Source organism: Muntiacus reevesi, chromosome 19, assembly GCF_963930625.1.
Source record: "Muntiacus reevesi chromosome 19, mMunRee1.1, whole genome shotgun sequence".
In the NCBI taxonomy this organism is placed as follows: domain Eukaryota; kingdom Metazoa; phylum Chordata; class Mammalia; order Artiodactyla; family Cervidae; genus Muntiacus; species Muntiacus reevesi.
Window position 1 is genome coordinate 351073 of NC_089267.1, and position 21977 is coordinate 373049.

The following is a 21977-nucleotide window of genomic DNA, read 5'->3' on the forward strand; positions in this document are numbered from 1 at the left end:
CAGATTCGGACACGACTGAGCGACTGAACTGATTGACTGACTACACCACATCACTTCAAGCTTTCCTCCACAGTCATCCTTCCCTCTGACTCTCTTCTGATTCCTTCCATTTGTAAGGACACTTGTGAGTATACTGACTCTCCCTGGATAATCTATGATAATCTCCTCATCTAAATGTCCTTGACCTAACTGAATCTGCAAAATCCCGTTTCCATGCATGTAAACATAATCAGAGGTTCCAGGGATTATAATCTGGGCTCCACTCATTGGAGATATTTCTTGGGAGATGCTCATCAAATTCAACATCTGATGGGTGCACATCATACAGACAGGACACTTGAACATTTCATTATATTCTTAACATCTTTAAAGCTACCTTTGAAACCAACAATAAAGTTAACAAGATAATTAATTTTCAGAAATTTCCAATTTTTTACATGAAGTTATCTTTCATTTCAGTCTCTCAGTTGTGTCTGACTCTGTGTGACCCCATGAACCACAGCACACCAGGCCGCCCTGTCCATCACCATCTCCCGGAGATTACCCAAACTCATGTCCATTGAGTCAGTGATGCCATCCAACCATCTCATCCTCTGTCGTCCCCTTCTCCTCCTGCCCTCAATCTTTCCCAGGACCAGGGTCTTTTCCAATGAGTCAGTTCTTCGCATCAGGTGGCCAAAGTATTGGAGTTTCAGCTTCAACATCAGTCCTTGCAATGAACACCCAGAACTGATCTCCTTCAGGATGGACTGGTTGGATCTCCTTGCAGTCCAAGGGACTCTCAAGAGTCTTCTCCAACACCATAGTTCAAAAACATCAATTCTTCTGTACTCAGCTTTCTTTGTAGTCCAACTCTCACATCCATATATGACTACTGGGAAAACCATAGCCTTGACTAGACGGACCTTTGTTGACAAAGTAATGTCTCTGCTTTTTAATATGCTGTCTAGGTTGGTTATAACTTTCCTTCCAAGGAGTAAATATATAACCACTTAACTCACTGCTACCAAACTACTTTATTATCTCTGCTGATATGAAGCAGAAGACAAAATTTAAAAATTATCTAGGGTATTTATCATTTTCAAAATGTATTTTTATTCTCTTCATTCACAAGATGCCTCTTCTAGACCCTATAAAAATATAAATAAGCAGTATTTATTAAATGGTTGAATCATATATTAATCACATATTAATAAGCACAGGGACTCCTGGAGTAAGCAGATTTTCAATAACTGGTGAAGATTTAAATAAATGTATCCATGTAAATTATTTAATATAATAAAATTTTATAATAATATAATCAAATTTTAGGATTCCCCCCCGAAAACGAAAATTAAAGCATGGTTATCTCCTTTATTCAAAATCCGATCATCCTGCTACTTAATGAGACGACACCATAAGATAATAATTAACAGGAAATAAGAGTCAGTTGTCAATAACATGTGCCCAATATAGCTAACACCCACTACCACTAAGTCTCATCCCATCCAACGATGTGAGGATCTCTGCACAGCACACAACACACATTTCCTTCTCTAACTTCCAAGTCAGTGCTGAGGGATGCAGAGGAAGAGAAATAAGACCCCTGGTAACAGAGATTCAAGGGACTCGGTTTCTGTTCAAAGTCAGAAGAGGACACTGCCCTGGCAGGAATGCTTCAGCAAAGGAAAAACACACAGGCTGTTTTGTTTCTTTGTTTGTTTGTTTTAGAATTATGTTTTATTTGAAGGAATTTCTGAGGATGTAAACCCAGAAGACAGCCTCTCAGCTCTGAGGGACTGCTTGTAAGAGGTAAGGGAGGGTCCAGGGTAAATAGGAATTTTGCAAAAAATATTCGCAACAAAAACCAGGTCCCTAGACTATTTGCCTTAAGTATTCCCCCTTGCAGTTAGGTATAATGGCTACTGACAAGTACATTTTCTGATGCCTGGGAGGTATTTAGCAGATAGGATGTAGCTTAGGCTTTTTGTTTGCTTGTTTTTCCCCAAAATCTACTCTCAGAGCCAAAATATGTGTCCTCAGAAAACTTGATTCTCTGCTCAGCCACCAGTATAACGCAGAATCAATTAAGTTCTCTAATAGAGCAACAAGGAGGTTTTGACCAAGTACTCTGTGGTATCCATGCTCAGCAATAACCAACGGATAGACAAGCACCAGGAGTACAGAGAGAGCAAGCTGGTTTGCAGACACTGGACATCTTCTTTTACAGAAATATAAATCAAATATTTTAAATATGCAAGGCCTCCTTGCTTCCAGGCATTTCTAGTAACAGATTCAACACGAAAAGCTATTGTATCATCTCAAAGAGATTTTCTACACTTAGTTAAATTTACCTTGAATATCAAATTGTTTCCTATGCCTGATTTAAGTCAGCAACTCAGAATTACTTTTTTAATATTATCAGCTAACTAATATAACCTACCAAAATTAATAACATGGTGAAATTAAAAAAAAAAAATGACAGTCTGGGTGTGGTAGGCATAATCATGGCCCCCTAAAGAAGTATATGGACTAAGTCCTGGCCCTGAGACTATGATACCTTCATGGCAGGAGAAACTTTGCAGATGTCACTGAGATGGGAAGATTATCCAGGTGGCCTCTGGTGTAATTCCAAAGGTCCTTATAAGTGAAACAGGCATAAGGGGAAGAGAACAGGAGGAGAAGAAAATATGACAACCAAAGCCAAGGTCAGAATGATGAGATTGCTGACTTTGAAATTAGAAAGAGACCTTGAGCCGAGGAAGCCTCTGAAAACTGGAAAAGGCAAGGAACTAAACACTTCCCTAGAGTCTTCAGAAAGGCCTGTAGAGACTTTGGTTTTAACCACACAAGACTATTTCAGATGTCTGAACTTTAGAACTGTAAGGTAATACAGTGGTTGTTTTAAGACACTAAGATTGTAGTAATTTGTTCCAGCAACAATAGAGCTAATACAATGGGCAAACTATCCTTTTAGTAAATTATATTTTAACACAGCTCTAAGATTTCCCCACTGATTATATGCCACAAGATCTATCTTTCTATTTCTCAGTGTTAAGTACTGTCTCATCTTTTCTAGTAGGACATCAGTTTGGCTGCTCACTGGGACCATGGGTGTGATCCATTTGGAAATCCTTAGGATCAGGTATTGCACTGGATCTTTTTTTTTTTAATCTATTTTTTTTATTAGTTGGAGGGTAATTACTTCACAACATTTCAGTGGGTTTTGTCATACGTTGACACGAATCAGCCATAGAGTTACACGTATTCCCCATCCCGATACCCCCTCCCACCTCCCTCTCCACCCGACTCCTCTGGGTCCTCCCAGTGCACCAGGCCCGAGCACTTGACTCATGCATCCCACCTGGGCTGGTGATCTGTTTCACCATAGATAATATACATGCTGTTCTTTCGAAACATCCCACCCTCACCTTCTCCCACAGAGTTCAAAAGTCTGTTTTGTACTTCTGTGTCTCTTTTTCTGTTTTGCATATAGGGCCATCGTTACCATCTTTCTAAATTCCGTATATATGTGTTAGTATACTGTAATGTTCTTTATCTTCCTGGCTTACTTCACTCTGTATAATGGGCTCCAGTTTCATCCATCTCATTAGAACTGATTCAAATGAATTCTTTTTAATGGCTGAGTAATATTCCATGGTGTATATGTACCACAGCTTCCTTATCCATTCATCTGCTGATGGGCATCTAGGCTGCTTCCATGTCCTGGCTATTATAAACAGTGCTGCGATGAACATTGGGGTGCACGTGTCTCTTTCAGATCTGGTTTCTTCAGTGTGTAAGCCCAGAAGTGGGATTGCTGGGTCATATGACAGTTCTATTTCCAGTTTTTTAAGAAATCCCCACACTGTTTTCCATAGTGGCTGTACTAGTTTGCATTCCCACCAACAGTGTAAGAGGGTTCCCTTTTCTCCACACCCTCTCCAGCATTTATTGCTTGTAGACTTTTGGATAGCAGCCATCCTGACTGGCGTGTAATGGTACCTCATTGTGGTTTTGATTTGCATTTCTCTGATAATGAGTGATGTTGAGCATCTTTTCATGTGTTTGTTAGCCATCTGTATGTCTTCTTTGGAAAAATGTCTGTTTAGTTCTTTGGCCCATTTTATGATTGGGTCATTTATTTTTCTGGAATTGAGCTTCAGGAGTTGCTTGTATATTTTTGAGATTAATCCTTTATCTGTTTCTTCATTTGCTATTATTTTCTCCCAATCTGAGGGCTGTCTTTTCACCTTACTTATAGTTTCCTTTGTAGTGCAGAAGGTTTTAAGTTTCATTAGGTGCCATTTGTTTAGTTTTGCTTTTATTTCCAATATTCGGGGAGGTGGGTCATAGAGGATCTTGCTGAGATTTATGTTGGAGAGGGTTTTGCCTATGTTCTCCTCTAGGAGTTTTATAGTTTCTGGTCTTATATTTAGATCTTTAATCCATTTTGAGTTTATTTTTGTGTATGGTGTTAGAAAGTGTTTTAGTTTCATTCTTTTACAAGTGGTTGACCAGTTTTCCCAGCACCACTTGTTAAAGAGGTTGTCTTTTTTCCATTGTATATCCTTGCCTTCTTTGTCAAAGATAAGGTGTCCATAGGATCGTGGATTTATCTCTGGGCTTTCTATTCTGTTCCATTGATCTATATTTCTGTCTTTGTGCCAGTACCATACTGTCTTGATGACTGTAGCTTTGTAGTAGAGTCTGAAGTCAGGCAGGTTGATTCCTCCAGTTCCATTCTTCTTTCTCAAGATTACTTTGGCTATTCGAGGTTTTTTGTATTTCCATACAAATGCACTAGATGTTAATGCTCCTCATTCAGCTTAGCAACCTGTCTGCTAAATTTCACTGGAAATGTAGCAAGCTCACTGAGTTCCATTGCAAAAACCAGTAGTATGCATGCTTGGTAAGCTGCTTCAGTCATGTCTGACTCTTTGTGATCCCCCATACTGTAGCCCACCAGGCTCCTCTGTCCATGGGATTCTCTAGGCAAGAATACTGGAGTGGATTGCCATTCCCTTCTTCAGGGGATCTACCTGACACACGGATCGAACCTGTGTCTCTTAAACATCTGCATTGGCAGGCAGTTTCTTTACTACTAGCAAGTGGGTAGCCATTCCTTTCTTTGGGATCTTTCTGACCCAGAGATCCAATCTGGATCTCCCACACTGCAGGTAGATTCTTTACTTTCTGAACCACCAGGGAAGCCCAAAAGATAGCAGTAGATGATATAAGCTCTCATGCAATTGCAACTGCATTATTCTCACCAAATACAGCCTGATGGATATGACAGTGTTACATGAAACACATTAATTACTGAAATTATATTTGTCAGAGCAATAAATATCTACCTTTGATGCTAGAGAATATATGATTTGAAGCAAAAACTTTAATACACCTTATGTTAATTATTTACAAGGATTCACAAACACTGTGCTCTAAATGAACATATAAATATATACATGTAGTCGCATGGAGACATATATGCAGTGAGAGAGGTCTGTAGATTATAATGATTTGGGAGGATGCTTCTACACAACTAATACGCCTTAAAATTTCATCTTCCATATGCGGTTCATTTTGGAAAGCTATCACTTCCATTGAAATGACTTTTCTTTTGTCTATCCCTCCTGCAATATTATAAAATGCTCAAAGACAAAGGTCACATTTTATTTGTCTTATTTGTCATGGCACTATATATCATAATGGCTATTAGATGGGTCAATAAACTAGTGGATGAAGTTAGAGAACTTCCATAATATAAATGCCTAGGCAGTAAATCAAGAAGATGCTAAGGACAGAGAATTATTTAATCTGCTAGTGGTTTTAAAAAAGGTCTCAATCCCATAGTTCACTTGTCAACAAGTGAGCATCAAGAGAGACAGGTTGTCCACAGTTTCAGATCTAATTTTTGCCTTTTGTTCCCAGTTAAGGCAGTCTTTCTGTTGCTTACTTAAACTGATTTCTCATAAATAAAAATGACTCAAGGACTAACTATTATGTGTGATTCTGTAGGCACACACATAATATACATAATCTTTGTGTGTATACAGGTGTATACACACACACACACACACACACACACATATATACACCTATAATGTGTGTGTGTGTGTTTGTGTGTGTGTGTATAATTATATACATCCTGGGAATCCCTAATGTCTTCATTGCATCACACCCTGCAGTTTAGTTTCCAGCATCCAACCATTTGACTGGTTTTTCACAACGTTCCTCTCAAAGTTTATATTTATTAGCTTGTCTTATTTCTTGACCTATATACCTATTTCTTTTAGTAGTCAAAATATTTCTAATCTGTTTTAAGAATTCTTTCAAGTCATCATAGCCTCTAACAAAAACATAAGATCACAGTGCCCATTTTATTCTGCAAGTAGAATTCCATAATACATTCTCAGGATGTGGTATCAGTAATTCTTCTCTCTTTCTAGAATCCTTTCAGAGTCAAAATTCATTACTTGTGCAGGTTTAGGTTATACATCTCACGGCCACAGAAGCACTGTTCATATCACAGTCCTCAGAGACTGGCATACTATTTATTGTCACAATTAGTGAATGGTGACTAAGCATCTTAAAGAATGGACAACTAATCCCACGATGCACAAAGGTGGCATGCTGGCTAGTGGGTGCTGCTTATAATCTGATTATCACTGACTCAGAAAGGGCAAACTTCAGCCTTCAAGCCTGATGTAAAAACAGAAACCAAAGTTGCTTTAGTGAGGTAAAAACTTAGCTGAACAAGATATAGGCATCGATTGTTTTCAGTCATTGTACAATGGACAGAAGAAACAGGGAACCTTGAGAGAAAGGAAACAAGATTAGCACATGAGGACCCATGTTCTGCTTGGCTGCGTTATTGAATCATGGGCACTGGAAGAGGGAGTCCAAGCAAATCCTCCAGGTCTTGCTGAGTTGAGGATACAGAAACCATGGAGGAGCATGCTGAGATTGCACAGCAAAGTTGCAGACAAAGAAGTACAAGGGGAAAAAGCTTCAGAAACGTGCTCGGGGTACTCTTGCATTTTTGCTGAGAACTAATCAGTCTATGTATAGAGTTCAAGTTCGTGAGGCTGAACAAAGGATAGTCCGTAACTTGTAAGCTGAACAATCCCAGAGATCAGAGAAAGTAGAAAGACATTTGATCAGGCCACTGAGGGTCCCTGGTGATAATCCACTGGGTCATGCATTACTACTAGAGCTAAACTCTATCTGGAGTGAAGCCTACTCTAGGCCAACCATAACAAAGCTTAACAAGAGGCCTTAAAGAGATCAAGCAGATCTGCTAGTAGCTTAAACTGCTGCCAGATGAAAGGACAGACTCTTTCAAGGAAAACAACAGTGCAGACATGACTCCAACATAAAAGTACTGAGCATGGCAAGAAGCAAGACAACATGAGCCACAATCAGGAGTAAATCAGACAACTGAAACAAATTCAGAAACGAGAAGGGTTTTCTCTGGGAACTCAGGAAAAAGGATGTTATTGGAGCTCTTATACCAATATTTAACTATTTTGATATTGAACATAATAAACTAGCAAGCAATAAAAAACAAAGTGCAAAAGACTCTCCTTAGTATACAATAAGAAAAAATAGGATTTAAGAAATATGTATGCATGATCTTCTGTGCAAAAGATATTAATACGCAGGAAATGTAATTTTGAAACCTTTGAGACAGTTCACCCTCAGAGCCCAGCTGGAAATGAAACATGACAGAAGAGGAAGAAATGACACTTTGTTGAGTATATTTTGAGCTATGACTCTTAGAATGGTGATAATGTTTCCCATAGTCTCAAGCGATTAAAACCTGTCAGAATACGGTATATACAAAATAAAATTCAAAAGGTAACAAACTTGACTCTATTACAAAATGATAAATATAATCACATTGATTAGACTGGGGCAGAAAAAACCAGCCAAAGAAGTCTTAAACACACACACAAATTGACTGTATCTGTAAGGCTAAAGACAAAAAAGAACTGTGTGAACAATATTAGACTCCAGTTTGTAAATGTGCTTTTCACAAGGTTATGAGTTTGTAGATATGAAATTACTTTGTGTGTGTGCTAGGATTGAGCAAAAAGTAAATATATGGTGGATAATGAAAGCCTGGGCGTCTACTCTCAGAAAATAGTTATTGATACAAATGAGGGAAAAGGGAAGGCCAGAATGAATGCTGTAGTGTTAGACTAGGGGGAAAAGCATATGGTATGTTTTTAGTACTCAGACAAGTAGATAAATGTAGAAACATAGATGTATATGAGTGTATGAGTTGATATATATATATATTTCCTACCTCCTCCAGCAAAAGGGCCTAGAAGCAATACCACTGAAGTAACAATGAGAATATTATTCCTAATTAGAGGAGTCAAGATCCTTGGAGAAACATTTGGCATCAGGATCGGGCAAGGAAAATGTAAGATGAGTCGGGGATATTTTGATGCCAGAAAGTAAGAAAGTGCTCCCAGAATGATGATGGAGATTTTTGAAGAAGACACAAAACCCAACCCGAAGGAGCTCTCATAGCCAAATCTGGGAAATTTTGAGCTGTAAAATAATAAAGATAGTTAGATTTATAACCTCGAGAAGAAGATAAGATATCCACGAGTCCATACTAATATAAATAATTGAATATGTCAACAAAAAAGGGGAAGAATCACAAGGGCCAGCTCTTTCTTACAGTAAAACTTTCATCACTGAATATAGAAGGAGTAAAGAAAATAGAAAATCATTCATTTTCAGTAATAATCATCACAAGGCAGAACCTTTGAGAAATATTAAAATCAGTGTGACACAGGCACATTGAGAAGCTGTCTGCACAGTGTGAAGCATCTCCCACAATACGCGTCATTATGAAATGGCACACTTACAGTGGAGGTGCCGCCTTAGCCACGTGATCACATTGAATGCTACTCGTCACAAGATACATCAAAGACATGGAGTTTCTTATATGATGCGCTGAGCAGGTCATAACATCCATTCTGTGGTGTTTTTTTACCAAAAAAATATTTAATTTTAATGTAATTGTGAGAAAACGCCAGAAGAACTAAAGTTGAGAGATATTCTACAAAAATAAATGACCTGCCCAATTTTGGTACTCTTTTTTTTTTTTTTTTCATTTTTCAAATGTCTGAATAAGACTAAGGAACTGTCAGAAGACATGGTGACATGACAACTAAATGAAATGAGAGAACCTAATTTATATTATGGACCAGAAAAAGGACATTAGTAGGATATATAGAAGAATACTCTATCATTTGGCAGGATGCAAAGTGTTGCAGAATAACCCATGAGTCAAAGGAAAAAGAAAAGCACAAGGGAAATTGGAAAATAGTTTTAGAAAATGAAAATATAATAAAAATTGTGTGGTGCAGCTAAAATATTTCTTACGGGAAAATGTATAGATTTAATATTCTTATATTGAACATATAGAATCTATTATCTTAAGATAATAGATTAAGGTTCTACCTTAAGAAGCTAAAAAATGAAGCATAAAGTAAACCCAAATTAAGTATAAGGAAGAACATTTTAAAAGATAAGAGCATCCTTGGTGGCTCAGATCATAGAGAAAATTAACAGAAACATAAATCGGTAATTTGAAGGAAAAAAATGAATCTGAAAAATGTCTGGCTAGATTTATCAAGAAGAAAATGGAAAAGTCACAGATTTTAGCTATCAGGAATGAAACAGAAAGAATATAACTACAGAACCTACAGACATTAATCTGATAATAGGGATGTTATGAAATCTTTAGGCAAGTACATTTGGCAGACTAGATGACATGCCAAATTCTTTGTAAAACCCTAGTTTTTAACTACTAAGAATATTTGAATTTTACTTTAAAAGTTCCGTACAAATAAAATTCTAGACTACATAATTTCTCTGATGAGTTCTGCTCAACTTTAAGGAAGTAGAGCAATAATCCCAAACAAAATGTTTTGGAAAATAGAAGTGAAAGAAACACTTCCTAACTGATGTTACAGGGCCAGTATTACTCTGTTAAACCAAGACAAAGACATTTATAAGCAATCAAACTGCAGACTAATATTCTTTATAAACATAGATCAAAACTCCCTTAAAACATAATAACAAATTGAGCTTGAGAATATGTAAAATGAGCAACTGGAGTTTCTAATAGAATTGCAAGGTTGAATAATAGCTCATAAAAATCAATTTTGAAAAAAAAAAATCAATTTTGTTCACCTTATTCATTATTTGAACAGAAAAATTATATGATCAGTTCAACAGATGTAAGAAAAAATTAAAACACTTAAACACTCAATATGTTAAAATTATCTAGCTAAAAATAGAAAGTAAGTTCCTCAGCCTAATAAAGAGCATGTCTAAAAACCCTGTGCCAAGCATTTAGTGCTGAAAGAATTAATGATTTCCCCCTGAAATTGGAGATAAGGCAAGGATGTTCTTATCACTTATTTGACTAAAGGCCTTGAGCAGTAAGACTAGACAAAAAATAGAAAATGTATCGACTATACAGGAAAGAGCGGTAAAACTATATCTACTACAATATAGAGGAATAAACTAGTGATATGTCCAACAGTATGAATGAATCTCAAAAACTTTCTAACTACAAAACGCTAAGCACAAAACAGTCCAGTCTATTTATATGAAAGTTCCTAAGAGACGAATCTAATTCAGAGTAACAGAATGGTGTTGGAGATAGGAAAGATAACTGGGAAGGGGTATAAGGGAAAGTTTTGGAGTGAAGGAAATAACATCTTGTTTGTTCCAGGAGCTACCTGGATAATTACATCTGTCAAAATTCACCAAGCTATACACTTAAAAGAGTAATATTTATTTTATGTAAATTACATTTCAATAGAGTTGATTTTTTTTTTTTAAAGTGTTTCCCAGGGTGACCAAAATAGGGAGAAAAAGAAGAAAAGTGTTTTGAGATAGCTACTAGGAGCTTGCTTTTTGCAGCAACTCTGCTTTCCAGCAGGCTGTGGTCTTTAAGGATACTGTCTGCCCCGAGTGTGCTGCCAGCGCTTCAGCACCAAAGGCTTCTGCCTCCTTAGAGGCAGGAGTGGGTAGAGTATCCTGGGGAGGGTAGAGGTATATTAGGGCTCCAAATGTACATTCTCTTTCCAAAGTATGTTTATTAAGCCAACAAAAACAAACCAGAAAGCTAAGTAAGTCCAAAGCATCTTCTCATACAATTTTGTAACGAATTAAGTGAAAATTTCAACCAGTGAAATTTGGCTTATATAGTTCTTCCCCTAACAGGATTAACTTTTGGATTGCGGGCCAAACCTCGTATCACTTGTTTCCTCTTTTCTCTCCTTCCTGCTGTCTTTCCTTCTTCCCTTCCCTGTCTTCCTTTCTCATCTTCTTCCTTCTTTGCTTCCTTCCTCTCCTACTCTTTCTTCCTTACTCTTTTTCTTCATGGTTTTGTTTGCCATACATTAGGAAAAATAGAACTGGGCTGTAAAGTTTTAAGAAGGGGTTCCCGGCAGGCTCATTCTTGCCCCCATGTGATCCCTGTAGTTGGCACTATTTCCTCACTGGCACTTTCGTACTTGAGTAATTAATGTTTGAAGGAAAAGCCTGATCTGTTTTTGTCATGGACTATGTTCCAAGGTATTTTACTGGAAACACAGCAGGACTGCTATAGTGTGTAAAACATTAGGAATCTAAAACTATTCCTTTCCCAATTTTGCCCTAGTAGCAACTATGCACCCTGATTAAATTATGACTCTTATTTGAAATACTAATGTGCATAACTAAGAAATAGGATGCCTAATGATTGTCATTCTGATCTCAAAAAGTTACTGAATATGAGAGAAGTGATCAAGGGAAGCTTTGTGAAATGCTCAGAAGCATACAATGAAACCAGATTCATCATCCTGCCATTTAGAATTTTAATGTTTCAACTGTTTTTAATACTGTTTAATATAAAAATTAACCTATTTAGAATCTATGGAATATGATTAATTGCTTTGTTTAAGAAGAAATTATAAGTCATCTGTGAAGTGTTCAGTTACACTGTATGTGTATCCCCTAAATTTATACATTAAAGTCCTAAATCCCATGGTGATGATATCTGAATGTATGGACATAGGCAGGGAATTAGGTTAGGATGAGATCATGGGGGATGGGGTAAGACCCTCATGGTGGAATTAGTGTCCTTATAAGAAGAGCTCTCTCTTTCCTCCATGTGAAGACACAGTGAGAAAGTAGCCATCTGCAGTCCAGAGAGACTTCTCACCAGACACCTACCCTTCCAGTACCCTCAGCTCAGACTTCCAGCCTCCAGAACTGTGAGAAATATATTTCTGTTGTTTAATCCACCCAGTCTATGGTGTTTTAACAGTTTGAGTGGACGAATATAAGTGATGATAGAGACCATCATTTCCTTTTGACCTTAAATATGAATATATAAAACTAAATTTTTATATAATTTTATATAATTACATGAATATGTATGTAATGACATTATACATATCTTTTGACAAGATCGTGCTTATATTATAAACAATTTTGCCTCTGATTTTAACAACCAACACAATATAGATGTTTTCTCGTGTTAATAAATATTGCCTGATATTCTCTTTCACTGTTTGCATGACATGTCATCATAAAGATTGTCAGGTTCTTTTAAGCCATGCTTTTGGCTATCTAGATTATATCTGACTTTCCATTACTATATGGTATTATGTTATGAATCAACTTAGTAGTTAAGTTTTTGTCTAAACATGTGATTGTTTCCTCACACTAGAATATCAGAGTTGATTCACTTTTAAAATTATCACAGCACATACCAAATACATATCAAAAATATTATACTTATTTGTACTTCAAACAATTAGTTCATAAACGTGACTATCTCACTGAATTTTACAATGTCTAGTTCCCTGCAGCTGAATGTCAAAGGAGAGAGTGCATAAATGTCCCATCGGCCCTGAGCACCATCCGCACTTACTTTTCCTGTCTCATTCCACCCTCAACAGTACCCAACACTATTCCTCAATTTTCATTACTAAGAGGATGAGTGAAAACTGTGTGCTCTTTTATTGTACTATTATTACAAATGAAGGCACAGATAAGAGTGAAAAGTCATTCCTATCTTTATGTTTAGATTTCTTCCTCTATAATTTTTTATAAATTTTAATCAATTTTCATTTCTTAAGAGTTTTAAAATTGCCACTTGAAAGGTTAAAAGTCTTTTGCAGAGAAATGATTAATGTTATTATTAAAACTAGGCAAAACATTCACAAATTTATAGCAGATGAATAATAAATATTATTAATCTACAGAGTTTTGTGAATAGCTTTTCCCAATTTGTCACTTTGACTTTTAGCTTTTTCTTGTACACAAGTTACAACCAGGTGTTTTTGTAAGGTGGAGTTCAACTTACCTGTGACTGTGACTTCTTTTCTGCCCAGAAGAGAGAGCAGAAACCATACCTCAATTCTAGGGTACCACTGTCATTTTTGTTTCCTCTACATCTTTCTGCCATCACACTGTGAACAAGTGAAGTAAACATTGAGGCTCCAAACTCACTTAAAACTATATAGATCATTTTAAACAATTAAACAAGGAGATTCGTTAAGGAGGGTAAATGATCAGAAAGTAAGTGTTTGCCAGAGGAGACAAATGGGAAAGGAAGCACAAAAAAGAACAACTAAAACACTGTCATCATTTTGGGGGCACAATTAAATCTGAAAATTAGCAAGACAGCTAGAACTTAACTTACATTTTGGAAGTTTATAATGATAAGTAAAAAACTGATCGACAGTCTGTGGTGTGACATAGTTTCTTCTCTGGTGTCTTCAATGCCTATTTGAGTGATAAAAGGTTGGAAATTATAGTGCTACTACTGGTATTTGTTAATGAACCTTTAAATTGGCCATCACTGTTATAGCCTGTTTATGTTGGCTTGGCTGTGGTGGCTCTTTTATTGAAATAGATAACACAATTAATTTACTTCAATCTTCTAAAATATTTGGATTTTATCCAAAGAAAATGACTGTCAGAAATAATGCCAGATTTGGGACCAGCAACAGGAAAACTCTACACATATCACCAACCAAAAGTGCCAGTTGTAAAAGGAGGGGGAAATTGTTGTAAGGGAGAAAGTGAAAGTCGCTCAGCCCTGTTCGATTCTCTGTGGCCCACCATGGACTGCTGGAGTGGGTAGCCTTTCCCTTCCCCAGGGGATCTTATCTTCCCAACCCAGGGATTGAACCCAGGTCTCCTGCATTGCAGGCAGATTCTTTGCCAACTGAGCTATCAGGTGAGGGAGGGGGCACATGCATATCACTCACATGGCTAAGAGAAAAAGAAATCAAATTTTCAAAAACTACTGTCAGTTTTAGCCGTTGACTTTTTTGCCATTAACTTCTAAGTAAGAAGGTGAAGCAAAGGTGGTGTTGACTTAGTTTAGAACAGGGCTTAATAAAATGTCATATATTTGCCATTGTTTGCCCTAATAGCTGAATGTTTGTTTTCAAGGTTAATCAAAATAGAAAATAACTTTTTACAAAGACATCAGAATAAAAGAAAGTAAACCTAGTTCTCATTGTTTTATATAAAAGACATTGTTTTATCTTCTGATATGAAGCATAAAATGTAGAGAGCCAAAACTTTTTAAGGATTAAATTTTTATTTTCGCTTTTATATACATATCTCCATGTATATATATTGAATTATTTGATACTTTATCTTCTTTGAAGGTGAATTGATTTTGATTGCTTAAAGTCTAGTTTCTCTATCAATTTCTTAAAGAGGAGAAAGTCTCTATCAAAATCTTTATTTTTCCAATTATCTGTTTCTTTAATCCTGTTCATTTTTGCTTCATATTTTTAAACTTTATTCTTAAGCACATAGTTATGATAATTTTGTCTTCCTAATGAAATGAGTTATCATTGTGAAATCTCTATTTTTAGGAATACAATTTGTGTTAAGGTCAGTTTTATCTATTATTAACACTGCCACTACAGCCTTCTTTTCTTACTCTTGGCATGCTAAATATATTTCTCCTCATTAGCCATTTGCTAAGTAAATCTCTTATTAACAGGGCTGTGCTTATCTTAGAATTGCAGCACTTTTCTATGTATTATTACTTAAACTGTATCTGTTATATGACTTATTGTTGGGTCTTTTATCCATTTGGACAGTTTTTAATTTGGGTGTTTAGTTTCTTAGTGTTTAATATAATTATTGATATGATTCAATTTAGATCTGCCATGCAGTTTTTTCATTTATCCCCCTTTTTTTGTTACTCTGTTCCCCCTTTTCTCATTTGTTTCTGATTTTTGAATACGTAAAAAATTTTATTTTACCTACTATCTTAATAACTATAGTTTTTTCCCTTTCTTTTTTTCTTAACTTGATGGATTACAGTGCACATATTTAGTTTTTTCCTAACCAACATAGAGTTAAAATTGGACCACTTCATGTAAATTGTAGACACAGTACAACTACATATATAAATGAGCCTAAACAGATGATAAATTCAATGAACTCCATTTTTTACTGTAAAAGTATATAAAGAGAAATACAGTTTTCCATTTACCCTTATTTTTACCATTTCTTTCTGAGGATCCAATTTGAATTTGGTATCATTTCTTCAGCCTGAATGAATCATTTTAGCTTGATTTAGCATTTCTTAAGATGTCAGTCTGCTGTTATTTTTTATTCACATATTTCAAACTTCTCTTACTGAATTTAGAATTATTATAGCTTCTTGATAAATTGGCCTCTTTATTAATATATAACGTCTCTCTTGGTCCTGGCATTTTTCCTTGTTCTGAGGTCAACTTGGTTTGATACAATATGAGCACTCCAGCTTTCATCTAAGTAGTGTTTTCATATTATAACTTTTTCCATTCTTTAGCATTTATATTTTAATAGTTAAAGTGGGTTTCCTGTAGACAACATGTATATATAGGTTTTGGTTTTCATCCAATCTGACAATATTGACTTTTAATTGGGGTATTTGGGCCAGTGCTATCCAATGAAAATAAAATGTGAGCCACAAATATTAGTCACATTTATGTAATTTTTAAAAAATTTAGTAGACACACCAAAAAGGGTTAAAATACTCTTTCAATACTTTGCTTTATTTATTCAAATATATCCAAAAATATTCTCATTTAAACAATCAATGTAAAAATATATTACTGACTATTTTACATTAGATGAACTCATACTAAGTTTTTGATAGCCAATGCATGTTTTATACTCATACCACATTTCAATTTGGCCTAAACATATATGTCCCTAATACCTAAATGTGACTTTGGCATTGGATGACACAATATATTCAGTGTGGCTATCAATAAGACTGAAGTTAAAGCTATTTTCTATTTGTTCCATCTCATCTTTCTCTTATCAAATATTTCTGCATTTTTATATTAATGATGTTATAAGATTAATTATATGATTCTATTGTATCTTTACTCTTAGTTAGCTCACCTTGTTCCTTTTTCTTATTAGTAATCGCTTTAGAGTTTACCATATTCATCTTTAACTTATCACAGTCTAAATTAAGATTATGTTATTATCACTTCAAATACAGTATAAAAATCTTATAAGAGTGTAACTCCATATTCACTTTTCCTCTTTGGTTGTATTGTTGTCATATGTTTTATTTCTGCTAATTCTATAAACGAAACCATGCATTATTACTTCTTAATAATAAATGTCAAGTATATTTGTTAATAATGACAAGGAAATGATCTGCTACAGAAATTTTTTAAAGTGAGAACATATATCTTCTTTAAATATTTGAATGTTTATTTAAATATTTTGGAGAAGGAAATGGTAACCCTCTCCAGTATTCTTGCCTGGAGAATCTCCATCGACAGAGGAGCCTGCCAGGCTGCAGACCATGGGGTTGCAGAGTCAGACATGACTTAGCAACTGAACAGCATTCAAATATTTACCATTTCCAGCACTCTCACTCTTTTTGCAGATTCAAATATACGTTTGGTACCAATTAACTTCTGTTTGAATATTTTCCTTAAGTATTACTTTTAGTATGAATCTTCTTAATTCTCACAAGTTTTTTTTTGGTCTGAAACATATTTTTGCCTGTAAGTTTGAAGAATATTGTGATACATGCAATAATTCTAGGTCAAGAAATATTTTTCATTTAGCATCTTAAAGATCTTATGCCACTGTCTTCTGGTTTTATAGTTTCTGAAGTCTGCTTTCATTTTGATGTATATTTTTCTCTTTGTCATGTGTCTTTTTTCTCTACCTTCTTTTAAGATTTTCTTAGTGTCTCTGGTTTTCAGTGATTTTATTATAAACCTTAGTGTTGGTTTCATTACCACCATTGTGCTTTTGTTATTATTTAAATTATTGAATTTATGTGTCTGTCAGTCATCAAATTTATAAACTTTTCATGACTATTTCATCACATTTCTTTCCTGCCTCATTATTTTTTCTTCTTCTAGGACTCCAGTTACTAATGTGTTATAATACTTGATAATATCCCTCTAATAGTGAAATTTATTTTCATCTTTTTCTATGACTTTTTAACATACTTTTCATTAGCATGCCTTTAAATGTAATGAGGTTGCCTGTGACTTATATACTTATAATAACATTCAGTGTATTTTTTTAAGTATATGTTGTACTTTTAATCTCTAGAAAATCTATCTGAATTTTGTTTACAACTTCATTATGATTATTGTGTCTAAGATCTCATCATGTTCAGGTTTTCTTTTATATCCTTTATAGAGAAGTTCTAATGTTTATCTCAGCTACCTTTTAAATTAGCACACTATATAGAGTCAGTAAGTTTCTAGAAAAAAGTGAGCAGAAAGTACAAAAATTCCAATGTATCCTCAATTTCCCCTAAACTAGACAGTTTTCCCCATGTTTAGTATCTCAGAGTAGTGTGGCAAATTTTTTGCAATTGATAAGCCTATACATACACATTATCATTAGCTAAAGTGTACAGATTACAGTAGCCTTCATTCAGTAGCCTTCATTCTTTGTGTGTATATTTCTATGGGTTTTGACAAGTGCATAATGTCAGGTCTCCACCATTACAGTGTAACATACAGATAGCTTCCCAGGCCTTTGTGCCACCTGCTCATCCCTCACTCCCAGCACCCTAATCCCTGGCAACCACTGGTCACTATTTTTCTTAGTTAATTTGACTAGAGGTTCATCAACTTCGTTGATACTTTCCAAGAGCTAGCTTTTGGTTTTGCCACCTTTATTGATTTCTGTTTTAAATTTCACTGATTTCTACCCTAATTTTTTATTATTCGTTTGTTCTTACTTTGGATTTAATTTGCTATTTTTCTAGTTTTCTCACCTGGGGTGACACAGAAATGAAGAGGTGTTTCTGAAGTTGGTTATTTCCCTTTCCCCACATCAAAGGTAAAATGGGGCTGGAGTTTGATATTTCCCTTCTCCTAAGTCAGATAGGCTTTATTAAAATACAAGTCAGTCAGATTTTGGTAAAATAGTAACTTTAGAGGGTATTCTTTGTTAAGGATAATAGGATGCTTTTGGAATATTTCAGAATGCTGCATTCTTCTCACACTGTGGGAATCATGAGGACATCTCTCTCTAATGTTCATCCTCAAAAGCTAGTGGGACTATTGGGGGTAAAACTCTCATAAGCATGAGACAACTTGTATGACTGGCCTGCCTGGAGTCTCTTAACATTCAAGCTTATCCAAACAGAACTTCCAACAATTCAGCAGTTGCTGTTTAAGTATTTCTAACAGACTTCTGCTCTTAGACTTTTGCTCCTAGTGAAGAAAACACTTTGACTTGCAGTATATGAATCTGTCTCCAGTTGGGGCAGTAGTTTGCCCTGTGACCTTCAATTCTCTGATGTATATCATATATCTAAAAATGATTGCTGATTTTTACTTTGTTCATCTTTTTCTTTTTCTGAAAATGAAGTGAAATTTCTAAGATTTCTATACTGTAGACCATAAACTGGAAGTTGTCCCAGCTTTCCAAACTCTTCATTTGTTAATTCCTTTATGTGCTATTTCTGCATTTATTTCTATCAAATTATATTTCTCCTGATTAAAATCTGTATTTTTCTGTTCCTTTGATTGCCTAGTAATTTTTGACTAGATGCTGGACACTGTGTATTTCATATTGTACAATAAAGGACTTTTTTTTTTTTATATATACCTTTAAAGAGCACTGTATTTTCACCAGGCAGACAGTTAGGTTACATGTGGGTCATATTAATTTTTCAAAACTTTCTTTTTAACTTTTTAAACATGTTAAAAAAGGTTAAAAAGGCTTCCCTGGTAGCTCAGGCAGTAAAGAACTGCTTGCAATGGGGGAGACCTAAGATTGATCCCTGGGTTGGGAAGATCATCCCCTGGAGGAGGGCATGGCAACCCACTCCAGTATTCTTGTCTGCAGAATCCCATGGACTGGTAGGCTACAGTCCATAGGGTTGCAAAGAGTTGGACACGACTGAAGCGATGAAGCAGGCACACACAGAGAATTTTAAGGCTAACTTACTTTCACTTGCTTTCACTGCTAAGACCTGATGTATCATGAGGTCTTTCCACTTTGACTTCAAGAACAGAAATTACTTCCATCTTATGTGAACTCAAAAAACTTGTCACTCCTGGCCTTTCCCAGGTTCTTTCTCTAATTTCAGAGTTTCCCCTAATGTTTGTGTAGATCAGTACTTAACCAAAGACTCAAGGTGACCCTTCTGCAATTTTCCAGAACTTTCTCATTATGCAGCCCCCTCCACTCTCATATTCTGCCCCACATTCACTGTTCATTCCACTTCAGCCTTCCAGAGCTTTTATCTCTGCTTCCTTTACCCTGATTACCTGGCTCCACTTGGGATCCCCATCCCTGTGCTGTCCTTCCAATCATTAAGCTGTAATGTTGGTACAACCACATCATGTGCCTCTACTCTTAGAGATTATCACTCTTCTAAGGGATTCTGGCCCACAGGAGTAGATTTAATGGTCACCTGAGTTAAATTCACCCATTCCAGTCCATTTTAGCTCACTGATTCCTGAAGTATTGATGTTCACTCTTGCCATCTCCTGTTTCACCACTTCCAACTTGCCTTGATTCATGGACCTAACATTCCAGGTTCCTATACAATATTGCTCTTACAGCCTCAGACCTTTCTTTCATCACCAGTCCCATCCACAACTGGGTGTTGTTTTTGCTTTGGCTGCATCCCTTCATTCTTTTTGGAGATATAGCTCCACCGATCAGCAGTAGCATACTGGGCACCTACCAACCTGGGGAGTTCATCTTTCAGTGTCCTGTCTTTCTCCCTTTTCAGTTATCATATACAAAACAGGGCTTCCTCGTGGCTCAGTGGTAAAGAATCCACCTGCCAATGCAGGCGATGGAGATTTGATCCCTGGGTCAGGAAGGTTCCATGGAGAAGGAAATGGCAACCCACTCCAGTATTCTTGTCTGGGAAATCTCATGTAGAGAGGAGCCTGGTGGGCTAACGTCCATTGGGTCGCTAAGAGTTGGACACAACTGAGAGATTAAATGACAACAACAACAATATACAAGACAACTGAGGAGAAGTGTCATTAAATCAACACTTCCCCCTAATGCGTAGTAAACTATCTAAAAGTGGATACATATTGTCTTTAATAATTTTAGTTCAGTGATGAGAACTATTTTTTAATGATCGATACATAGGTCTATATTGTTAGAATGGAGATAGGCGAATTTGCATCATGAACCCACAGACCTTCTTGGGTTGAAAAATGAAAGTGTTAGTTGCTCAGTCATGTCCCACTCTTTGCGTTCCCATGGACTGTAGCCTGGCAGGCTCCTGTGTCCATAGAATTCTGCAGGCAAAAACATTGGAGTGGGTTGTGACATAACCAAACCCAGTTTGCCCTGGATGCTTTATAGTGTACTCAAATATCCATGCTCAAATTTCAGCATCATGGAAAAACAACAAAGCCAGTGAAAGAAAATTTACTAAAGGTAGAAGGAAACCATGAGTTTCTAATACAGTTGGGAAGATATCCAATGATGTATCATGATGCAGTGCATCACAGGATACAACAAAGATGCGACAGTGATCTTAAACTTTAGATATAGGAAACTGAAATTTACTCCAGTTTATAATTCCTCAGAGTAGAATCCCAACCTGGAGAAAAGCTTTGTGAGAAATCTCAAAGAGCTGTATCACTATAGGCAGAATTAAGGACAAGTTTAATAACTTACTTTTAGTTGTGTTGTCAATGGGTTTTGATACAGGGAAGACTGGGAGGACAAATAACTCTCCTGTTCAAGGATTCACTGCACATCTGCATAAGGCAGCATTCTGTAATTAAAAAAAAAAGTTGATAAGCAATTTCAGACTCAGATTCAGCTAAGACTTGAAATGGACAGTCTTCCATATTTGATTCAGAGCAGCCTTCTTTCTTAAGCTCATCTTTTTTTCATTTATAAATCTATAGAAAATAAAATAAATGAAATAAAAACATTCACTACTTAACTAACATTGTCTATTTGGTTGAGTGGGGTTATCATCTCACATATTTCTATTTCCCTAGGCTTTGTGTCCTTATCTTGAGCAATATCTTTGTCACACATTTCTAGCGTATCAAGCATGAGATCTGCAAACCAAGATTTCTAGAGAAATATAAGCAATTTACCAGAATTCACAGTCAGTTACCAAACTCTGTATGCCTGGTTTGTGTAGTATTGATGAATTTACACTCTCTTTGGCTTATATAAAACTGAGAATGAGGATGAACGATATTGTATATATTAATAACCAAACATTAAAACAAAATAGACTTATTGCAGATCAAGACTGCCTCCTCCCCTCAGCCTACGATAGCAGATGCACTTTCTATATAGAGAACATAGTTTTAAAATCTTATCTCAAATGTCCAAGTCTAACTCTTGAGAAAGATAGGTTTGGCACTAAGAGTAATAGCATTTTTTTAACATCCAATATCTTGTCTCATCAATTATTTTAGTAAAGTTTGCTCTGCAACTGTATTCTCTTCATTCCC

General features: G+C 35.8%; 1 long non-coding RNA gene across 1 annotated transcript in view; it reads right to left on the bottom strand.

Moving 5' to 3' along the window:
- LOC136150858 (uncharacterized) overlaps positions 1-21284 on the bottom strand; it is a 36271-nt gene extending 14987 nt beyond the window's left edge. The window contains exons 1-2 of the long non-coding RNA XR_010659947.1: positions 21178-21284; positions 13373-13478 (exon numbers count right to left, since the gene is read on the bottom strand). This is a non-coding gene — a long non-coding RNA (uncharacterized lncRNA). The remainder of the gene's footprint in view (positions 1-13372; positions 13479-21177) is intronic.
- Between the last annotated feature and the right edge of the window lie 693 nt (positions 21285-21977).